Source organism: Leucoraja erinacea, chromosome 35, assembly GCF_028641065.1.
Source record: "Leucoraja erinacea ecotype New England chromosome 35, Leri_hhj_1, whole genome shotgun sequence".
Classification (NCBI taxonomy): domain Eukaryota; kingdom Metazoa; phylum Chordata; class Chondrichthyes; order Rajiformes; family Rajidae; genus Leucoraja; species Leucoraja erinaceus.
The window spans coordinates 13,519,744-13,525,743 of record NC_073411.1 but is presented as its reverse complement, the minus strand read 5'-3'; positions in this window follow the sequence as shown (position 1 = coordinate 13,525,743).

The window sequence follows — 6,000 nt, the reverse complement described above, 5'->3', positions numbered from 1 at the left end:
TACCACGAGGAGTCCAGGCACTCTGCCAAAGGATGCCAGTGGTTGCCAATGGATACCAGTGGTTGCCAGTGGATGCCGGTGGGCGCCAGTGGTCGTCAGTGGTTGTCAGTGGTCGCCGGTGGTCGCCAGTGGTTGCCAGTGGTCGCCAGTGGTTGCCAGTGGTCGCCAGTGGTCGCCAGTGGTCGCCAATGGTCGCCAATGGTCGCCAATGGTCGCCAGTGGTTGCCAGTGGTTGTCAGTGGTTGCCGGAGGCTGAGGGAACAGTGCCAGGTACAGGTGCGCACCAGCGCTGTGTGGGATCACTGAATTCTTTAGACTTTAGAAATACAGGGTGGAAACAGGCCCTTCGGCCCATCGAGTTCACGACGACCAGCGATCACCCTCTACACTAGCGCTAGTCCTAACCGCAGCCAGTTAACCAACAAACCAGCACGTCTTCGGAGTGTGGGAGGAAACCGGAGCACCCAGAGAAAACCCACGCGGTCACCCGCCTCGCCTGTGGCCCCGTCCATCCGTCGGCAGCCCGGCCAGCTGTCCACCCTTCGGACCTCCGCTTACCGCCCACACCACCACCCCCTCCTTCTCATGGCCGATCATCGGTTCATGAGTTGGACGGGGCGCCGGACTTTGGCCAAAACTCCTGAGCTGGCCCGCTGGCTGGGCTTTGTGTACAGTCCAGCACCCGGGGCCAACTCATCATTCACCCAGACACGGCCCAGTCGGTCAACGAATTGCCGTCGGGAATTTGTCCCGGATTTTGACCTTTCGTCACTTATTTGGGAGTGAGGAAGTTGGCGAGCCTCTGTCTGTGGGGCTAGTATTAGTGGGCCGGGTGGAAGGGCGTTGATTCCTGGAGCTCCGGCACATCCCGGGCTTAGGTCAGGAGCTGTAAACCTGCGTTGCTTTTCATCAACGGCAACATTCCACTAGGAATGCCGATAGATGTTGGGAATGAGTGGGCAGCTGGAGATGGGGGGGGGGGGGGGGGGGGGGGGGGGTTGGGGGAGGTGGGGACACTACTCATGCGGTGATATCTCCGAAACCCACGGAATGTTCCAGAGGGAGGACAGATTGATATCACCCAGCCCTGAAACTGGTGTTTTAAGGGTGATTCAGGGAATTGTAGCAACAACACAGAGATTGTAACGGTGACCAGCGTTGAGATGCCGGGCTGGGTGTTGAGGATTCAGGATTGGTAAATAACCATATAACCATATAACATATATAACATATATAACATATATAACATATAACCATATAACAATTACAGCACGGAAACAGGCCATCTCTGCCCTTCTAGTCCGTGCCGAACACTTACTCTCACCTAGTCCCATCTACCTGCACTCAGACCATAACCCTCCATTCCTTTCCCGTCCATATAACTATCCAATTTATTTTTAAATGATAAAAACGAACCTGCCTCCACCACTTTCTCTGGAAGCTCATTCCACACAGCTACCACTTTCTGAGTAAAGAAGTTCCCCCTCATGTTTCCCCTAAACTTCTGTCCCTTAATTCTGAAGTCATGTCCTCTTGTTTGAATCTTCCCTACTCTCAATGGGGAAAAAAAGCTTATCCACGTCTATCCCTCTCGTCATTTTAAAGACCTCTATCAAGTCCCCCCTTAACCTTCTGCGCTCCAAAGAATAAAGCCCTATCTTGTTCAAGGCAGCACCCAACTTGCTACCCCATCTTCGGCAGCACAGGGCTGTGCAGCGGGTGGAACTGCTGCCTCACAGCGCCTGAGTCCCGGGTTCAATCCGGACCTCGGGCCCTGCCTGTGTGGAGTTTGTACGTTATCCCTTGTAGGGGTTTCCTCCGGGTGCTCCGGTCTCCTCCCACATCTGTACATGCCTAGTGTGTAGGGAGTGGATGAGAGAGTGGAATAGCATGGAACTAGTGCGAACAGGTGATCGATGATCAGTGTGGACTCAAAGGGCCGAAGGGCCTGTTTCCATGCAGTCGTTCATGACATTGTAGCAGATTTAGGCCATTCGGCCCATCGAGTCTACTCCGCCATTCAATGGCTGATCTAGCTCAACCCCAGTCTCCTGCCTTCCTCCCCATGATCCTTGACATCTGTACTAATCAAGGAATCTCTAAACCAAACGTCTAAACTGAACACTGAGCGACATAGGTCCAGCAACGCAGGTTCGATCCTGACCTCGGGTGCTGTCTGTGTGGAGTTTGCACGTTCTCCCCGTGACCAAGTGGTATTTCCCCTAGATGCTCCAGTGTCCCCCCTTCCCCCACAACCCAAAGATGTAAAGGTTTGTAGTTAAATTGGCTTGTGTAAATTGCCCCTAATGTGTAGGGAGTGGATGAGAATGTGGGATAACGTGGAACTTGTGTGGACGGGTGATTGACGAGGGGCCGATGGGCCTATTTCCATGCTGTATCTCTAAACCTAAAGATAGACACAAAATGCTGGAGTAACTCAGCGGGTCAGGCAGCATCTCTGGAGAGAAGGAATAGGTGACGTTTCAGGTTGGGACCCTTCTTCACTCTCAACCCGAAATTCCTTCTCTCCAGAGATGCTGCCTGACCCGCTGAGTTACTCCAGCTTTTTGTGTCTATCTTTGGTTTAAACCAGCATCTGCAGTTCCTTGCTCAACTCAAACTAGACAAAGTTTCTCAGATGATGGACGCAAGATTCATCATTCAAGAGAGTTTATTGTCATATGTCCCTGATAGGACAATGAAATTCTTGCTTTGCTTCAGCACAACAGAATATTGTAGGCTTAAATAAATACAGAACAGATCAGTGTGTCCATATATCATTGAATATATATATATATATACCTTCTGCAGTTGTACAGAGCCCAAGTGAGACCACACCTGGAGTATTGGGTGCAGTTTTGGTCTATGTTCCTCTTTCCCCCCTGAAATGTTTTGGCATTAGATGCATTTCTATCATATATCACCGTCTTATGAATCAACTTGGAGACCATCGTAAATCATTCAATAACATTAAATCCTCCTATACAGCGCGGAAACAGGCCCTTCGGTTGACCGAATGGTCTCGCCGACCAGCGATGCCCGCACATCAACACTACCCTACACACACTGCACAGATGCAAGCCTAATCTGAGGAAAGACATTCTTGCCATAGAGGGAGTACAGAGAAGGTTCACCAGACTGATTCCTGGGATGGCAGGACTTTCATATGAAGAAAGACTGGATAGACTCGGCTTGTACTCGCTAGAATTTAGAAGATTGAGGGGGTGATCTTATAGAAACTTACAAAATTCTTAAGGGGTTGGACAGGCTAGATGCAGGAAGATTGTTCCCGATGTTGGGGAAGTTCAGAACAAGGGGTCACAGTTTAAGGATAAGGGGAAAGTCTTTTAGGACCGAGATGAGGAAAACATTTTTTACACAGTGAATGTGGAATTCTCTGCCACAGAGGGTAGTTGAGGCCACACAGTTAATTGGCTATATTTAAGAGGGAGTTAGATGTGGCCCTCTGTGGCTAAAGGGATCAGGGGGTATGGAGAGAAGGCAGGTACAGGATACTGAGTTGGATGATCAGCCATGATCATATTGAATGGCGGTGCAGGCTCGAAGGGCCGAATGGCCTCTACTCCTGCGCCTATTTTTTTATGTTTCTATGTTTCTATGCAGAAGCCTTCACGTGGCGCATCGCGGGCAAGGCTGACGACAGAAACTGTACCACAATGACTGACTAAAGTTGCCAATTCTGCAACCGCCGACCGTGAACCGCCACTGGCCGGCCGGAAGGACGTGATATGGAAGGTGGCCGGACACGAGGAAGAAGTCACACGCTGGGGACAATTTTCAATTGTACCAAAGTCAATTCGCTTCCAAAACCTGACGGTCTTTGGAGTGTGGGGGGAAACCGGAGATCCCGGAGAAACCCCCGCGCACTAGGGTGTAGGATCGTGCTAGTGTGCGTTGCTGCAAGCAAGGTTTGCGTTGTAGACAAAAGTGCTGGAGAAACTCAGCGGGTGCAGCAGCATCTATGGAGCGAAGGAAATAGGCAACGTTTCGGGTAGAGACCCTTCTTCAGACTGAAGGAAATAGGCACCGTTTCGGGTAGAGACCCTTCTTCAGACTGAAGGAAATAGGCAACGTTTCGGCCCAAAACCCTTCTTCAGACTGAAGGAAATAGGCAACGTTTCGGGTAGAGACCCTTCTTCAGACTGAAGGAAATAGGCAAGAGTTTCGGGCCGAAACCCTTCCGGGTTTCGGCCCGAAACGTTGCCTATTTCTTCGCTCCATAGATGCTGCTGCACCCGCTGAATTTCTCCAGCACTTTTGTCTACCTTCGATTTTCCAGCATCTGCAGTTCCTTCTTGAACACAAGTTTTTAGTTGTGATCGTTCCACATGTGTGCAGGTGTCAGATGTTATGGGGAGAAGCCAGGAGAATGGGGAGAGATAGATCAGCCATGATTGAATGGCGTGGGGGGGGGGGGGGGGGGGGGGGGGGGGGGGGGGGTAGACTTGATGGGCCGAATGGCCTAATTCTACTGCTATTCACCATGACAGTGATGGTGCAGTTGACAATAAACTTGACTTGACGACCATTGATCACGAGCAAACTCGTGTTTAAGAAGGAACTACAGATGCTGGAAAATCGAAGGTAGACAAAAGTGCTGGAGAAACTCAGCGGGTGCAGGCAGCATCTATGGAGCGAAGGAAATAGGCAACGTTTCGGGCCGAAACCCTTCAAGAGCAAACTCCTGCAGTGATTGACTAGGGGAAGCAGCTAGCAGGGTTTGGATACTACCCCTGAGGCGATTAGTTCCTCGGTCGGGTGGGATATCTGTTAATCTGTCTCACTGGAGCCCAGAAACATTTGACAGTGTCAGCAATATTGGCTAGAAGGAGTGTGGGCCTGAATGAGCAGAGGGAACTGCGGCTCTATAAACGCCACAGGTAGTGGAGGCCAAGTCAGTGGATATACTTAAGGCAGAGATAGATAGATTCTTGCTTAGTACAGATGTCAGAGGCTGTGGGGAGAAGGCAGGAGAATGGGGTTTGGAGAGAGAGAGATAGATCAGCCACGAGGAAGTTAGATGTGGCCCTTGTGGCTAAAGGGATCAGGGGGTATGAGGAGAAGTCAGGTACAGGATACTGAGTTGGATGATCAGCCATGATCATATTGAATGGCGAATGGTGCAGGCTCGAAGGGCCGAATGACCTCTACTCCTGCTCCTATTTTCTATGTATCTATGTTTCTATGATTGAATGGTGGAGTAGACTTGATGGGCCGAATGGCCTAATTCTGCTCCTATCCCTTGCGACATGACCTACAAGGATACGGGAACCAAATGACTGGAGCAGCCCACATCCCTAATGAAGGTCGCTCCACCCACTGTCACCCGGGACAGATTGCTCGTGGAGAAGGTTTCCAGGCTGTTGCCAAGAGTCCAAATCATCTGTTTATGTTGGAGCTCCTATGTACGAGTGCCAGAATAAATATGATTCACCAGTCTTTCTGCAGAATGGTTGAATACAATAATAATAATATTGAGAAATTCTGCTGAATTTTGGGAGCCAGCAGGGCAGGCAGGTGCAAACACTGACTATGATCCCTCCCAAACTCCAGGCCATCTTCCCTCCAGTCTCTGACATCACTGCTTGCTCATTTGGAGAATATTCAATGGGAAATGGATTTTAATTCAGGGAACGGGATCTTAAGCCATTCGGCCCATTAAGTCTACTCCGCCATTCAATCACGGCTAATCTATCTCTCCCTCTCAACCCCATTCGCTGGCCTTCTCCCCATAACCCTTGACACCCGAACTAATCAAGAATCTATCTATCTCGGCCTTGAATAGATCCACTGACTTGGCCTCCACAGCCTTCTGTGGCAAACAATTCCATAGATTCACCACCCTCTGACTAAATACATTGGAAACATCCTCTCTACATCCGCTCTAACCAGGCCGTTCACTATTCTATACGTTTCAATGAGGTCACCCCCTCATTATTCTAAACTCCAGCGAGTACACGCCCAGTGCCGTCAAACGCT